Source organism: Mixophyes fleayi, chromosome 2, assembly GCF_038048845.1.
Source record: "Mixophyes fleayi isolate aMixFle1 chromosome 2, aMixFle1.hap1, whole genome shotgun sequence".
NCBI classification, from domain to species: domain Eukaryota; kingdom Metazoa; phylum Chordata; class Amphibia; order Anura; family Limnodynastidae; genus Mixophyes; species Mixophyes fleayi.
Window position 1 is genome coordinate 15,153,779 of NC_134403.1, and position 17,508 is coordinate 15,171,286.

Here is a 17,508-nt window from a genome sequence, read left to right on the forward strand (position 1 = left end):
CTATGGAAACATGCCAAGTCATCTGTATTGTTTTCACTGTATCACTGATTGTATATAAGCAGGGGCTCTGGGACCAGCATGCAGTCACTTTGACCACAGACTTCGGGACTGAATGACTGTATGCTGGATCCAGCACAGCGCAGTAGGCGCAGCGTATGTATCGGCTGTACTTATGTATTTAATTGTTATTCTTTTGCTAATAAATCGCTTTGTGCTTTGGAACCACACAAATCGCATAGACAATGATTATTAGTAAATGATAAAATAACTTTAATAGTCTCCCTGCTATCTTGGACACCAATTATTCTCCCAATGATTATATTGACCATGGTTTGCCATGATGTTGCTGGTCTCCGTGTTTGCCAGACGGTCTCTGTGTTTGCTTCATTGCTGGTGATCTCTGTATTTGTCTTGTGATGACTTCGGGGTATCTATAGAGACCCTATTAGCCTTCTGGGTGCCTCAGGAAACCATAAGGAATGCTTCTCTATGAGCCCACTGGAGTTGACTATCGACCCCAGTGAGCTCTTCTCTGGCATCACCATAGTCTATCCTGGGGGGTGCTCTCTTCCTTAACCGCATTAATCCACAGGTGGACTTCTGAAGCATTATAATAAGGTTTCTAATAGGAAAGTAAATTATTTTTATTACCCCCTCACAAAGGTAGTTTCTACTTTATCCAGAAATACTGCTCCTTTTCTTCTCTGAACTAACTCATTGCATTAGATGTGTGTATCACTATATACTATCCACGGGCCCACCATAGTTGATATCCTAGACGTGGGACTTAAAATAATATACACAGTGCATATAATTTGCTTCCAGCCAATTACACACAGTTTCTGCTATACATTCATACAATTGGAAAATAAAGCCTTTAGAGATGAGCGGTTAGGATTCTGAGAAAACCGACAGATCTGAGATTTGGGGATCCGAGTAGACACAAAACTCGATGCTTCGTGCCAAAATCGGATCTGAAAACGAAGCAAAACGTAATTTCCAGGAAAATATGGAACCAAAACTCTTGTTATACAGGAAGTGTGTTAGTGCACTTCTGGTTAATGCGTTCCAAGCTGGAACACATACCGCCAGTGTGCATCTGATAGTGGAGGTGCATTATTGCACCTCCTTGGTACATGTCATCTTCAATAACAATCTTACACATAATATAAAACAGTGTAGCATAGATACAATAGATACGATACAGTATCATGTTTCCATTACTCTGAATTCTTCTTCTAATAATAATAATAATAATGCAATGCACCAAGTGTAGGAAAATAAATGGTTACTATATTAGGGTACACAAAAGATATTTACATATGTATTTTTATCATAAATGTGTAAATGTGATATCCTGCTATTTCCTGCTGTATTCTTGTGACCAACAGATACCAGCTAAACTCTAATCCATTCCGCGACTGTCCTGTCTCAATGCTATCCAGCCAGCAGTCCTGATCCAAGGTAAACGCTCAGGGGGAACCAGCCACAGTCAGGGGAAGGCTGGGCTGGGGGGCAGGGGGGACATATGCCCCACGGGCCGGAGCCATATTGGGTCACTTTGGGCCAGCTTACTAGGCCGCCTGCATTTTTTTTTCTTTTAAAGTGTTTCTAATCGGCCGCGGAGTTGTGTCTTACCCTCCAGGCATAAATTTGCCAGCCCTGCCCTGGCCACAGTTACCAGCAAAGTGGAATATATGGGAGCAAAAGCCGCCGGTGGCCGTTGTTCATAGCCCTTCTGCCTATCCGATGTGCATGGTCACTGAGAATTCAGATAGAGACGGAAAACGATATCTTCCCTAAATGTCGTTCCCAAGCTCAATCCGCAATCACGTGGTTGCCCATCGACATTCATTTCAATATTTCTGCTTTTCTTCTGCTATACTGCTCATTCCACTCTAGGGGGCGTATTTACTAAACTGCGGGTTTGAAAAAGTAGAGATATCACCTATAGCAACCAATCAGATTCTAGCTGTCATTTTGTAGAATTTACTAAATAAATGATAACTAGAATCCGATTGGTTGCTGTAGTCAACATCTCCACTTTTTCAAACCTGCAGTTTAGTAAATATACCCCTAATTTTTGTTTCATATAAGTCATAAAAAGACCGATTTCCACTGCCCGAGGTGGTATAAGTTTCAGGTCCATTTGTGGCTAAAAAGCCCTACAAAACTTCACAAAATCAGAAACGTCTTCACTTATGAGCAGCCTCATTTTTGAATTTTGAATTTTTGTGCCTATCCTATAGCGCTAAGAACCAGCACCATATCTTGGTCCCCTCATTAACCCACACAAGATGCACTCGATCTGCAATAGACATCATTTTTACCACCACAATCTCCATAATCAGAGTTGTCAACATTTCTTATCTGTGAGCAGTTTGTATGTTCTCCCCGTGTTTGCGTGGGTTTCCTCCGGGTGCTCCGGTTTCCTCCCACACTCCAAAAACATACTGGTGGATTAATTGGCTGCTGATAAATTGACCCTAGTCTCTCTCTGTCTCTGTGTGTTAAGGAATTTAGACTGTAAGCTCCAATGGGGGTCACTGAACATCTCTAATTTTTACACTGAAATTGGAAGTTGATCTAGGACATGCCCTACCACAACTATAAATCTGCCCCCACAGTTTAAATTTAGCTTCCCCTCCAAAGTAACATGATTTTGCACACATGCATGAGTACGACAAAAGTTCACAATAGAACACTCAAAACTTGTATCATAAATGAAAACAAGAACTGTTAACGGTATAATCATTTTAAAAATAAAAAAATGCAATCATTTTATTTTACATTATTTACATAAATGGAGATGATTTCAATGTGTACAGCACATGCAATGTGTTTAGATAGTAGATCTTAGTTGTTCTGTGATAGTTAATGACATGTCATACATGTCATTTTTATGTTAGGGAATTTAGACTGTAAGCTCCAATGGGGCAGGGACTGATGTAAATGAGTTCACTGTACAGCGCTGCGGAATTGGTGGCGCTATATAAATAAATGATGATGATGATGTTGATGATTTCTTCCTCTGCTCTCCCATTGCCTCATAACCTCAGTTCCAGGTCCCACATCCAGGGTTCTGTTTGCAGAATATTTAAACATGGAATCCACAGTCAGTTACTGTCATGGCAAATGTTCTGTTACCTCATGTATAAAACAATGCATTACATTAACTTTGATCAAATTTTGGCCCCAATTTTGAATCTCCATTTTGGAGTTGAAGAACACAGCTGTGTAACCCACAGAGGTCCCTGATTCTAGGGTCTTCCAATTGTCAGATATCAAGTGTATTCTATTAAATAAACTCTTTTACATTCCCTTTAATTCTATTGTGAGACAGTTCATCGGCTCTCTCTGGGGACACCAGGACCGGTCTCTTTAAAGACCTGTTTAGAATGGCAAGTTAAAGAAATGGAGATTTACTTTTCTAATGAGTCCGTAGGAGGCCCCCGGGCAGAGAGATTCCTTCACGGCAGGGTTCCGTTTTCTGTGAACATGATACATAAAAGCAGCCACTTTATTTATTCATAAAATTAACCCGTAAGTGCCAAAAAGTCTTGAATTATGCATTAAACGAGCTAGTTGGAGGCTAGCGTGAAAATGTGATCCGTAAACACCCGCTAACGGGACAATGGACAGACTCCAGGAGAGACGTTGTGTAGAAGGGGAACGGTGTATTTGTACATTGTTCAGTCCTTTCCTGACTTCCCACAGCAGCTTTGTTAAACGGTAAAGCGTCGCATCGCACAGGAATGACAATGATAAGACGCCGAAGGAGGACAAAAAGGCCAAATAACCAAGCATAGCTTTTCCAGTTAATTTCATGAATCTGATTGGCAGCATTGCATTTTACACAACACATTAAGAAATGTTAGTTTGACATTCCCCCTTTATTCCTCTACATCCTATCACATGCTGCAGCCTATCTCACCCAGCAGTCTGCAGCACATCCCGCCGCTGGGTTTTGCAGTACATTACATTTGATGGAATGCTATTATTTAAACCACGTTGCTCACATGATTCCTGCCGGACCCATCCAGTGTCTTATTGCTTGTATAGACAGCCGCTTCTCCGTATTGTTAATGGCTTTGTGGTAGAAAGCAGATTCAGTAATAATTAAGAGACTTAGAAGAGTTATAGACATTAAAAATAGACACCTTCTCCTTAAATACAAATCATGCAAAGCATCGGGATGCTTATTTAACAAGGATCATGGCGGCACATGTATCAACGCACTACTTATCTTGTTATTGCCATGTCAGGATGGTAATAACTGTATAAAGTGAATGAAAAAATATTTTAACCCTTAGGACAGTGTCACTCTATTCCCTCAGCGCTCAGCGCGGGCTTATTGATAAATTACAGCGATGACAGATTTTTATATCAATGCGATAAGCGGACCATGGGACCGGGATCTGAACCGGTATGAAGCCACATGAGTGGGCATGTGGCGCGACTCTTAGACACTAGTGTAGCATTGCTGCCAGTCGTCCTTACTTTTTCCAGGCACAGTACCAGGTTGTAAAGACTTATCCCTGTTTTCCAACATGCTTTAAAGGTGCCGCTCAACAGTAAAGTGATTCTGAAAATTATTTTAAAATAACGACAACTATGTACTTGGGAGCTAAGCAGGTAGTGAGCTCTGCCATGCAGAAGATGGATAGACAGATGGAGCGGATGATGTAGGCACCTGTCATACTTATAACTATCTCTTGCAGCAGAGTTCTGCTAGTTTTAGCCTCTCTTATCTCTGAGCTCTGTGGGTTGAATGGTTGAAAAGGGCCCTTGCGAATGTCTAGAGTACAGTTCACATCACATTTGCTTGAATAATAGTTGTTAGACCATCCCGCCATAAGTTTACTCCTTTATTGCACTCCCTCTCCACATGAAACACCTCCCAACTGGTCCGATTTAGGCGGAACTGTCCCGATTTGAGAGCCATCTTTGTCCCGTGGGTGCCAGCAGAGCAGCAGTGAATGGAGCCGTGTGCCGTGGGAGGGGAGAAGAGAACACTGCAGGCCCCAAGGGTTTGAACATGCCCCCATCGTCATGTGGTCACTCGCCCACTGTAACATGGCCATGCCACCTGTCCCAATGCAGTCTACACAAATGTTGGGAGGTATGACATGGACATCACGCAGGTTACATGTGCACTGTTTCTATCATGGCTCTGCAGCTCTGTACAGCTCTACCTAGTCTCCTCGTCGGATCTCTGGCCTCCGTATCTCTCTGAACTGCAGCTCTCACTGTTTCTTTGGCAGTGCTCGGCTCAGTATACCTTCGGTCTACTACTAGGCAAGACGAAGGCTATGTCAATGGGAAGGAGCGAGAACTCCACTCGGACATAAGTGATACTGGAACAGACTCACAGGTCTTGGTTACGTGAATCTTCACTTTAGGAGTAGAGGATTATGGCCTTTTAAATCCCCACTTAGTTCCGATCCCTTCCCAGGGGCCAAATAATCAATTATCTCAACTATGGTGCGCAGTCCGCTCAATATTTAGCCTAATGGGCTTTACACAAGCCCTACCAGTGTGGTGATGGAAGTAATGTAAAACTAGAGATGGGCGGGTCCGGTTCTCCGAGAACCGAACCCACCCGAACTTTGGGTATCCGAGTACCGAGCTGAGCAGCTCGGTACTCTCCCGCCCATTCCGAATCCAAATCGAGGCCGAACGTCATTGTGACGTCGTCGGATCTCGGGACTCGGTTCTCGCGATACTTCAACTTTATAAATACACGCCTCCACAGCAATCCATCGCCATTTGACAGAGGGAGAGAGCAGGGTGTAGTCATAGGCTAATTAGAGCAGGGACAGAGAATACCATATTGTTCTTGCAATTGCTCTAACCAAAATCGCTAGTGCAGAGAGGAGGATAGAGGTTTATTATTTTTTCTTCATATTTGGCACTCCCCAGCGCTTTTGGGGTGTCCCCCATAATTGTGCATTAATATTTCTGGCTGTCAAAAGTCATATCTGTCAGCAGTATCTACTCAATAATTTGTAGCACACCTCAGTGTTTTTGGGGTGTCCTCCCTAATTGTGCATTAATATTTCTGGCTGTCAAAAGTCATATCTGTCAGCAGTATCTACTCAATAATTTTTAGCACTCCTCAGTGTTTTTGGGGTGTCCTCCCTAATTGTGCATTAATATTTCTGGCTGTCAAAAGTCATATCTGTCAGCAGTATCTACTCAATAATTTGTAGCACTCCTCAGTGTTTTTGGGGTGTCCTCCCTAATTGTGCATTAATATTTCTGGCTGTCAAAAGTCATATCTGTCAGCAGTATCTACTCAATAATTTGTAGCACTCCTCAGTGTTTTTGGGGTGTCCTCCCTAATTGTGCATTAATATTTCTGGCTGTCAAAAGTCATATCTGTCAGCAGTATCTACTCAATAATTTGTAGCACTCCTCAGTGTTTTTGGGGTGTCCTCCCTAATTGTGCATTAATATTTCTGGCTGTCAAAAGTCATATCTGTCAGCAGTATCTACTCAATAATTTGTAGCACTCCTCAGTGTTTTTGGGGTGTCCTCCCTAATTGTGCATTAATATTTCTGGCTGTCAAAAGTCATATCTGTCAGCAGTATCTACTCAATAATTTGTAGCACTCCTCAGTGTTTTTGGGGTGTCCTCCCTAATTGTGCATTAATATTTCTGGCTGTCAAAAGTCATATCTGTCAGCAGTATCTACTCAATAATTTGTAGCACTCCTCAGTGTTTTTGGGGTGTCCTCCCTAATTGTGCATTAATATTTCTGGCTGTCAAAAGTCATATCTGTCAGCAGTATCTACTCAATAATTTGTAGCACTCCTCAGTGTTTTTGGGGTGTCCTCCCTAATTGTGCATTAATATTTCTGGCTGTCAAAAGTCATATCTGTCAGCAGTATCTACTCAATAATTTGTAGCACTCCTCAGTGTTTTTGGGGTGTCCTCCCTAATTGTGCATTAATATTTCTGGCTGTCAAAAGTCATATCTGTCAGCAGTATCTACTAAATAATTTTTAGCACTCCCCAGTGGTTTGCGCTCAGAATGGATTCAAAGCAGTCCACATATGATCTGAATGAGCAACCAGGTTCTGTCACCAGTCCTGATGTTAGTGTTCCCAGTACGTCATCTGGCCAAGGCGATGTCAAACAACAGAGTGTTTTCAAATTAGTGCAAAAAACAAAAACAAAAAAAAAATTTACTGTATTGAAGCGAAAAAGAAGTGTAACTGAGCAAAAGTCAAGTGACGATAAAAAAAAAATTGCAAGCATGCCATTCTACACACGCAGTGGCAAAGAGAGAATGAGGCCTTCACCTTTGGCTAATAGTGGCAGATCCCAAAAAGTTACCCAGCCTACAATTGGTGCACAACTACTGTTACGCGTCAAAGCCGAGCTGCAAGATAACAGTGAGGCATTACAGGAGTATATTTGCTCTGATTCACAAATGACAACAATCCCTGTGGAGAGTCCATCCAACAGTGGGATGTCTAATCGTGAGCATTCTGCTGATGTGTGCCTTAATAGCCCGAGTGTAGCCGGTGATACCCAAATTGAGGATGCCACTTTGGAATTAGAAGAGGATGAGGGGGAGATTTGTGTAGGCGATGAGGGCGCTAATGATGATGTTGATGATTATGATGCAGACAGATACCAAATTGCCTTTCTCAATTTCTATTTATATTCTAGATTATATAACGGCTGAATAGTTTTCTATTTTACTCCTAGTGGAGAGAGGATCTGATGCAGACAGATACCAAACTGCCTTTGTCATTTCAATTTATATTGTACAGTATATAATGGCTGAATTTATTAGTATTTTATACAAGTGGAGGGGGGCCTAGAGAGACAGAAACCAAACTGGCTTTCTCCATGTCAATTAATATTGTACAGTCTATAACGGCTGGATTTTTTTGTATTTTATACAAGTGGAGGGGGGCCTAGAGAGACAGAAACCAAACTGTCTTTCTCCATGTCAATTAATATTGTACAGTCTATAATGGCTGAATTTTTTAGTATTTTATACAAGTGGAGGGGGGCCTAGAGAGACAGAAACCAAACTGGCTTTCTCCATGTCAATTAATATTGTACAGTCTATAATGGCTGAATTTTTTGGTATTTTATACAAGTGGAGGGGGGCCTTGAGAGACAGAAACCAAACTGGCTTTTTCCATTTCTTTACATATTTAACTATAAGTGTAGGGTGTAATATACATTCAAAGACGATGGCTGCATTGCCAATATGCATAGATGGAGAGGAAGACAATCTGTTTTGTGTGTAGAATAGGCCTACCAACGAAGAATTAAACTGTTTTTTTGGATGATTTATTACCTCAACAATTAGATTACTTGTCTCTAAAACAGTTGGAGCACTAAATTGGGTTAATTTAGGCCCAAAAACATGGATTTTCCAAAAAAATAGCAAAACAAAACCAAACAAAACCAAAACCAAAACCAAAACACGCAATGGCAGTTTTGCAAAACCAAAACCAAAACCAAAACACGACGGTAATCCAGATCCAAAACCGAATCCAAAACCAAAACACGGGGGTCAGTGACCATCTCTATGTAAAACAGTGTTTCTCTTACAGAACTGATTTAAATTTACTATATTGTGCAGTTCCGCAGCTCAGCCAGTAGGAGGCAACTGTCTATTATTTTTTACTTTATTGTTATAATTGTACCCAAGGTCAAACAATCGTATGAATACATAACTATATTAAGGGGCATTAATATTTGTTTGCTAAATGGGGAAATGATATATATGATGAGGCAACAATTCTTATTTCATGATGGGTGCACCGTTTATGTTGCACATGTGTGGCACTACAAGTGCCAGCATGCACATGTGCGCAAGTGCATGCTGTCGTTTGTTGCCCCATCATAAATAATCATCGCCTCCGTTAGCAATCAAATATTATTGCCCCTTAATATGATATGTTCATATCGCCCAATAACATAAAAAGCAAAAATATTACCCCCTTAATATAATGAACAATAAACATTGTCCCCATAATAATTATATAGTGGTGTGGGGTACGGCATATCAATGGCGAGTACCCCGACAACACTTACCCCGACATGATGACTCCGAAGGGCTCCTTCCCAACGATAAGCGATGACGACTACTCTTCAAAGCGACTTCAACCAATCGCGATAAAGTAAGAAGCCGGCTCCACTTCATTACGTCATTCACCATGGCGACGGTATTATCGCTGTTGTTAAGGGGGTAAGGTAAGTGTGCGCTCATGTACAATGTAGAAGGCTATACCTGGGAGGTGAGTGCATCTGATTTTAACTGCATTTTAATGGTATTTAAAGCATATAAGTCAGTGTAGCACCTGCATATAATGAGGTACCCTTGACGTTGGGATGCAGGCTTAAATCTTTTGATCAAAATATGAACTAATACCTCATGTTTTCATTTTGCTAGACACACACAGATATGCAGTGTAAAGATAAGCGCTGACAAGTGTCTTTTTGTTTTGTATACATATATGGGCATTTATATTGCCACGCAGCTGGTACCACATACAATATGGGATATACCGAGCGCGGGCTTATTGCCAAGCAGCTGGTACCATATATAATGTGGGATATACCGAGCGTGGGCTTGTTTTTCTCTGGTTTTGTTTCAAAATATTGCCTTTTTGTCATAGCAGCTGTCCATCAAGCCTATTTAAGGCACATTTGTGTGTGGCTCACAAGCCAGCCCTTGCTAGATGTAAACCCCTATACCTGGGAGGTGAGTGCATCTGATTTTAACTGCATTTTAATAGTGTTTAAAGCATATAGGTCAGTGTCGGACCTGCATATAATGAGGTTCCCTTGATGTTGGGATGCAGGCTTAAATCTTTTGATCAAAATATGAACTAATTCCTCATGTTTTCATTTTGCTAGACACACACAGATATGCAGTGAAAAGGATAAGCGCTGACAACAACTGTCTTTATGGCTTTCTAAACTAGTCATCATGTCTGGGTAAGTCTTGTCGGGGTAGTCAGCATCGATATACTGACTACCACCGATATAATGATTGTCACAATAATTCATAAGTCAATCTTTTTTGTTTTAGCTGTTTTGCTCAAGATTAAAAATCGGGATGGCGATGTTGAATGTTTTCTGGATGAAACTGCAGAGTTTGGGCATGAAAGTGACTCAAATTGCCAGTTTTATACATTATGGTCTTGAAAAAATGGGGGCACAGTTGAACAGGGTGGGGCCTGAATGGACAAAATTTGTGCTAAATTTTATCCCCGGAATGTTGTGAGGAAAGGATTTGTCCAGCTTCAATCTGGGGTATAGATTGTTTTACAATAAGGATCCTGGGACTATAGTACAGGGTCTGGTTTAGTAGTTACAATAAGGATCAAATTGTCTTCTTCTATGTTGATCGGACAGGCAAAGACGGGACATTAACCTGGTTGAAACATTCCGCACAGAGAACCTGGGAACATTGTAATTACTGCTCTCCGCAATTGTCTAATTGTATACTGCAGGCAGATGTGCCAGAGCCAAATATTCTACTAACCCCAGACGGCTGTGAGAGAAACACACAAACATTAAACTGCTTCTGTCTGCAGAATCGTGGAGCTGTTACAACAGGTGGGAGCCTGAAGGATTGTTCATATTTTAAAATAAAAGATTTTGGGGATCTGATAAAATATTATAATGTACAATATAATAATCAGAAACAAATTAATTGCAATCCAAGGGAGCAACCAATCAGATTATATCTGTCACTTATCTTGTACATTCTAGAACATGAGAGCTAGAATCTGATTGGTTGCTATGGGCAACACCTCTACTTTTACTTTTCAGAAAAATAAATCTACTCCTAAATAACGATTTGTCTGGTTAACTGTGTTTAAAACTTAAATAGATGTTGTTTTCACCTTTTATATTCAGTCAATAAAACTATAGTATCGGTGTGAAGATTTGTCTTTTAAAACTACTAGAAAGGCCAGTGAATCTTTCTACTCCCGTTGCAAAAAAAAAAAAGATGAGGTCAAAAAATAAATTGTTAACAAGTGAAAAAAAAATGAAGCAGAGGTAGCATTATCTCAGATGGGGTATAGATAAATTAGAGAACGTTAGTCCATGCTACTAATGTTCATTTTAATGTCACTGGCCTGTATAGATCAGGGGCAAACGCAGGATTTATAGAGGGGGGTTTCCACACCACGCCGCCAGTGGGCGTGACCAGCATGCATGGGGGCTTGGCTATAATATAAGACAGTGCTTGGCTGCTCTCCAACTCTTCCTGTCCCCATAATATACATGGACAATGCTGTGTGCACTACTGTTAGGTGCACGTAGCTCTCCCTTTTCAAGTAGAGTCATGTGAAGCGTGAGCAAGGACCAGCCACCTCAATTATACAGTGCCCCATGCTTGGAGGGAAGTTTCCAGGCACTAGGAAACCCCCCTTCCTTGGTTTGCCTATGTAGATGATAGCGTTTAAAGCTAAACAACCTTCATTAAAATCGTCTTAATGATTAATGTATTAAAATATCCAAACCACAAAATATTTGAAGGATTATTTCTCTTGAGGTGAATCTGTAAATGTTTTACTATTAGGTTATTATGATATTTTTATTTTTTACGCTGGAGACATTATAAATTCATTCATTTATGAATTAATCATGATTTTTGGCTGATGTTTAGCCTACTGATATAATGGACGGAAATAACATAAAATTATTCCTATTTGCTACACGAGCGCGGTACACCCACAACATCATATTAATGGGCAGTTCTGCAGAGTTTTAATTTCTTAATATAAATACTAATCTGACCTAAGCGCAGATGCAGAGAGTTATCTCCATCATAGCAAAATAGTACTGTAACATCTTATCACCAACTCAAACTCAATCTTTCAAACACTGAATTAATAATATTCCCACCCAAAAACAGAAGCTTCCTGCCTGACATTTGTATTTCCGTTGACAACATGACCATAAATCCCACCCCGCAAGCTCGCTGCCTAGGTGTAATCCTTGATTCACAACTATCCTTTGTTCCCCACATCGACTCTACATTTCCAGAATACGCACATATCTCACACAAGACACTGCAAAAACCTTAATTCATGCACTTCTCATCTCCCGCATCGACTATTGTAATTCCCTCCTTACTGGTCTTCCCAAAGTCAGACTTGAACCCCTACAATCTTTTTTGCACGTAGCGGCTAGATTGGTTTTCCTTGCAAACCGTTCTTCCTCTGCTGAACCACTCTGTCAGTCTCTACACTGGCTGCCTGTTTTTTACCGAATCCTCTATATAATACTTCTACTAACATACAAGGCCATCAACAAAATTGCACCAACATACATTTCCTCACTTGTCTCAAAATATCTCCCAACTTGACACCTCCGTTCTGCACAAGATCTACGTCTCTCTTCCACTCTCATCACATCCTCCCATTCCCAGTTGCAGGACTTTTTTCGGGCTGCACCCACTTTGTGGAATTCCCTCCCCCGCACAGTAAGACTTTCCTCTAGTCTTCAAACCTTCAAGCGTTCTGTGAAAACCCACCTCTTCAGGCAAGCTTATAATATTCCTCAACCACCCTCTTAATCTTCCCAGATTACCCTATTACCACCCTCTACACAGCTAACACAAGACAACAACCCTCGACCAACATAGTTGTGTGACCGATCACACAGCCCACTAAATACTTTGTAACCTTTGCATTCTAGCTGGTGCAGTGTACAATATGATGTAGCACTTACCCTTGTGTTTCAAACTCCCATTGTCCCATAGATTGTAAGCTTGCGATCAGGGCCCTCTTACCTCTCTGTCTGTATGTATTACCCAGTATTGTTTTATTACTGTTTGTTCTCAATTGTAAAGCGTTACGGTATTTGCTGGCGCCATATAAATAAATGTTGATGATGAAGTTGTAATGATGTTGATGATGTGACATGAAAAAAACGACATCTACTGAATATTCCTCAAAGCATACATAAGAGAAGTGATGTTTCGTGTTTGCTGACACACAAGAGAAGTAGTACTGTATGTTGCCCCGTCCATACTCACAGTGGGCTTGATTCGTGTACGGATGTTGGTCCGTTTGCATATCGTATCCTGCGTCATTCTGCTCTGCGCATACCCAGACACAGACCTTACACCAACGAACGCAATGGCAGCCAATTCATGTCCGAACGCAAGTGGCCCTTGCGCCTGCCTACGACTTGAGAGCCGGAACGGGGGGAGGGAAGGGGCGGAGTAACGCAAGACATGTGCAGTTCGGGCAATACAAGTCCTGTGCTTGACCTAAGTACGCCTTCAGGCGTATCTTTTACACCAAATACAGGGCAGGTGTAAATACCAACTGATGGTAATGACCGACACGGCAAAATCTTTAATTAAAAAAATCATCATCATCATCAAAATTTATTTATATAGCGCCACTGATTCCGCAGCGCTGTACAGAGAACTCATTCACATCAGTCCCTGCCCCATTGGAGCTTACAGTCTAAATTCGATAACATAAAAATGACATGTATGACATGTCATTAACTATCACAGAACAACTAAGATCTACTATCTAAACACATTACATGTGCTGTACATATTGAAATCATCTCCATTTATGTAAATAATGTAAAATAAAATGATTGCATTTTTTTATTTTTAAAATGATTATACCGTTAACAGTTCTTATTTTCATTTATGATACAAGTTTTGAGTGTTCTATTGTGAACTTTTGTCGTACTCATGCATGTGTGCAAAATCATGTTACTTTGGAGGGGAAGCTAAATTTAAACTGTGGGGGCAGATTTATAGTTGTGGTAGGGCATGTCCTAGATCAACTTCCAATTTCAGTGTAAAAATTAGAGATGTTCAGTGACCCCCATGTTTTGGTTTTGGATCCGGATTAACTTCGTGCTTTGATTTTGGTTTTTGTTTTGGCAAAACCACCCTCACGTGTTTTGGTTTTAGATCCCTATTTTTTTCTAAAATCCCTATTTTTTCCCCCTAAAATCCCATAATTTGGCTCTTTTTTTGTTTCTACATTATTATTAACCTCAATAACATTCATTTATTTCTAGTCAATTTTTGTCAAGTGACAAGAACACTGTTACCCCTCCTGTTTCTGTGTGAGCAATGGCACTGAGCAATGTCACTGGAGACTGGAGAGTGACAAGAACACTACTACCCCTGTTTCTCTGTGAGCAATGGCACTGAGCAATGTCACTGGAGACTGGAGAGTGACAAGAACACTGCTATCCCTGTTTCTGTGTGAGCAATGGCGCTGGATCTCCTGGGGAGGGAGGTACTTATAGAATCCAAAACCCGCGAGATCTGACAACGCAACAATGACGTTTTGCCTCAATTCAGATCCGAGGACGCGCAAAAGTTCCGAGCCTCTCGTGAGCCTACTCGGATCCCCTAAGTTCAGGTGGGCTCGGTTTTCATAAAACCGAGCCCGAGCATCTCTAGTAAAAATAAACGTATCAAGTATTTGTGTTCTACATGAAAAAGCAGCCAGTATTTATCTTATGTGCAAAATAATAAACTACTTTGCACCCATTGTAACATGCAAGGGGTGCACGTTATATACTCCTTTTTTCATGTGAAGTTGTCCATATATACTGACTAGAAATATACACTGACAATTTCCCCCAACGCGCAGAAGAAGAGACGCGTTTTCTCACTACTAATAACTAGGGATGAGCGCGCTCGGATTTCTGAAATCCGAGCCCACCCGAACGTTGCGGATCCGAGTCGGATCCGAGACAGATCCGGGTATTGGCGCCAAATTCAAAAGTGAAACTGAGGCTCTGACTCATAATCCCGTTGTCGGATCTCGCGATACTCGGATCCTATAAATTCCCCGCTAGTCGCCGCCATCTTCACTCGGGCATTGATCAGGGTAGAGGGAGGGTGTGTTAGGTGGTCCTCTGTGCTGTTTAGTTCTGTGCTGTTTAGTTCTGTGCTGTTTAGTTCTGTGCTGTTTAGTTCTGTGCTGTGCTGTGCTGTGCTGTGCTGTGCTGTGCTGTGCTGTGCTGTGTTCTGCAGTATCAGTCCAGTGGTGCTGTGTGCTGTGCTCTGTCCTTCTGAGGTCAGTGGTGCTGCTGGGTCCTGTGCTGTGTCCTGTTCAGTCCAGTGGTGCTGTGTCCTGTGCTCTGTGCTTCTAAGGGCATAGTTATTTCCCCAATATTCCCCTGTGTTTAAAAAAATAAAAAAAAGTTTTTTTAAAAAATACCAAAAACTACTTTAATATTTTTTAATTACCACAAAATTTTCACAACCAATCCTGCAGTATAAGCCCATTGGTACTGCAATATTACCAAGTTCACACATTCAGCAGTAAAAGTCCAGTGGTACTGCAATATTACAAAGTTTACACATTCTGCAGTATCAGTCCAGTGGTGCTGTGTCCTGTGCTCTGTCCTGCTGAGTTCCGTAGTGCTGCTGGGTCCTGTGCCGTGTCCTGTTCAGTCCAGTGGTGCTGTGTCCTGTGCTCTGTGCTTCTAAGGGCATAGTTATTTCCCCATTATTCCCAAGTTTTTAAAAAATAAAAAAAAAGTAAAAAATAATAAAAAATTAAAAAAAAAAAAAATATATAATAATTATAACCAAATTTGCAAAACCAATCCAGCATTATAAGTCCATTGGTACTGCAATATTACCAAGTTCACACATTCTGCAGTATCTTGTGCTACATATAATGGAGAGCAAAAATTTGGAGGATAAAGTAGGGAAAGATCAAGACCCACTTCCTCCTAATGCTGAAGCTGCTGCCACTAGTCATGACATAGACGATGAAATGCCATCAACGTCGTCTGGCAAGCACGATGCCCAATCTCCTAGTACAGGGCATGTAAAATCCAAAAAGCCCAAGTTCTCAAAAAACAGCAAAAAAAGAAACTTAAAATCATCTGAGGAGAAACGTAAAGTTGGCAATATGCCAATTACGACAAGTAGTGGCAAGGAACGGCTTAGGCCCTGTCCCGTGTTCATGACTAGTGGTCCAACTTCACCCAAGGATCAAAGCCCTCCTCCCCCCCCCTACAAAAAATTTAAGAGAGTTATGCTGTCAGCAACAACAACAAAACAGCAAAGAACTCTGCCTTCTAAACAGATGACATCACAAATCCCCAAGGCGAGTCCAAGGGTGTTGTTGGTTGTGAACCCTGACCTTCCCATCACTGTACGGGAAGAGGTGACTCCATCCAGCATTTGCAGCACGCCCTCTGCATATGCTGGAAGGATCACCCACAGTCCAGTTACAGATTTGGCTAATGAAGGTGTGAATGTTGTGCACTGGGAGGAGGATATTGATGTAGCTGGCGCTGAGGAGGATGTTGATGATTATGATGCAGACAGATACCAAATTGCATTTCTCAATTTCTATTTATATTCTAGATTATATAACGGCTGAAAAGTTTTCTGTTTTACTCCTAGTGGAGAGGGGATCTGATGCAGACAGATACCAAACTGCCTTTGTCCATTTCTTTGTATATTTGAATTGCTAGTTCTACAGTCTATGCAGGCTGCTTTATTTATATTCAACTACAAGTGTAGGGCGGGGGGGGGGGGGCATAGATAGCCACCAAAGTAACGTGGTCCATTTAATTTCACTTTCTAGCTCCACAGTCTGTGCAGCCTGCTTTTTTTTATCTTCAAAGTATTTATATTTACAAGCCTTGCAATCTAAATTAACTAGAGGTAGTGACGTGGTAGAACTCCAAAAGGCAGTTTGGAAGCCCCTGTACAAACTGGCTCTATTTTTTAACTGAGTTGTCCCCCCTCCAGTGTGTACTCGGAAAGAGTTTTTAGTGCAGCGGGGAACCTGGTCAGTGAGCGGCGAAGGAGGTTGCTTCCTCACAACGTTGAAAAAATGATGTTTATAAAAATGAATAATCAATTCCTCAATGAAGTACAGCACTGCCCTCCAGACAGTACAGAGGGACTGTGGTTGTGGAGTCCAGCGGGGACGAATTGATAATGTGTGAGGAGGAGGAAGTACACACTGTAGGGGGAGAGGAATCAGAGGTTGAGGATAAGGACGACATCTTTCCTCATTAGAGCCTGTTTAGTTTGTACAGGGAGAGATGAATTGTTTTATTGGTGTGGGGGCCCAAACAAACCAATCATTTCAGCCACAGTTGTTTGGTAGGCCCTGTCGCTGAAATGATTGGTTTGTTAAAGTGTGCATGTCCTATTTCAACAACATAAGGGTGGGTGGGAGGGCCCAAGGACAATTCCATCTTGCAACTTTTTTTTTGGCATTATGTGACCATTCAACAGTCGTTTGCCATGTTCAAAAAGTAAAAGAAAATGCCAACAAATTCAATAAATTAAATCAAAAGTTAAATGCCCTGTCATTATTTAAAACAAGAGGTTTTGACGTGCTAGAATTAGTGTAGTGTTAAGATGTTATAAACACTACACTTGGAAATTGGAGGAGGTAATGTGGCCCCGGTATCAAATTGGGTACCGGGGCCACCCCACTATGCAGTCCAGATACTTGTTTGGTGGAATTCCGACACGTGGAGGGTTTTTT

The 17,508-nt window shown here is 41.3% G+C and overlaps 1 protein-coding gene across 1 annotated transcript in view; it reads left to right on the plus strand.

Moving 5' to 3' along the window:
- The window catches only part of RPS3 (ribosomal protein S3), a 127,641-nt gene extending 112,081 nt beyond the window's left edge, over positions 1 to 15,560 (plus strand). Inside the window, exon 8 of the transcript XR_012688558.1 lies at positions 15,539 to 15,560. The gene's annotated coding sequence lies outside the window, so the exon portion shown is untranslated. The remainder of the gene's footprint in view (positions 1 to 15,538) is intronic.
- The last annotated feature ends 1,948 nt before the right edge of the window (positions 15,561 to 17,508 follow it).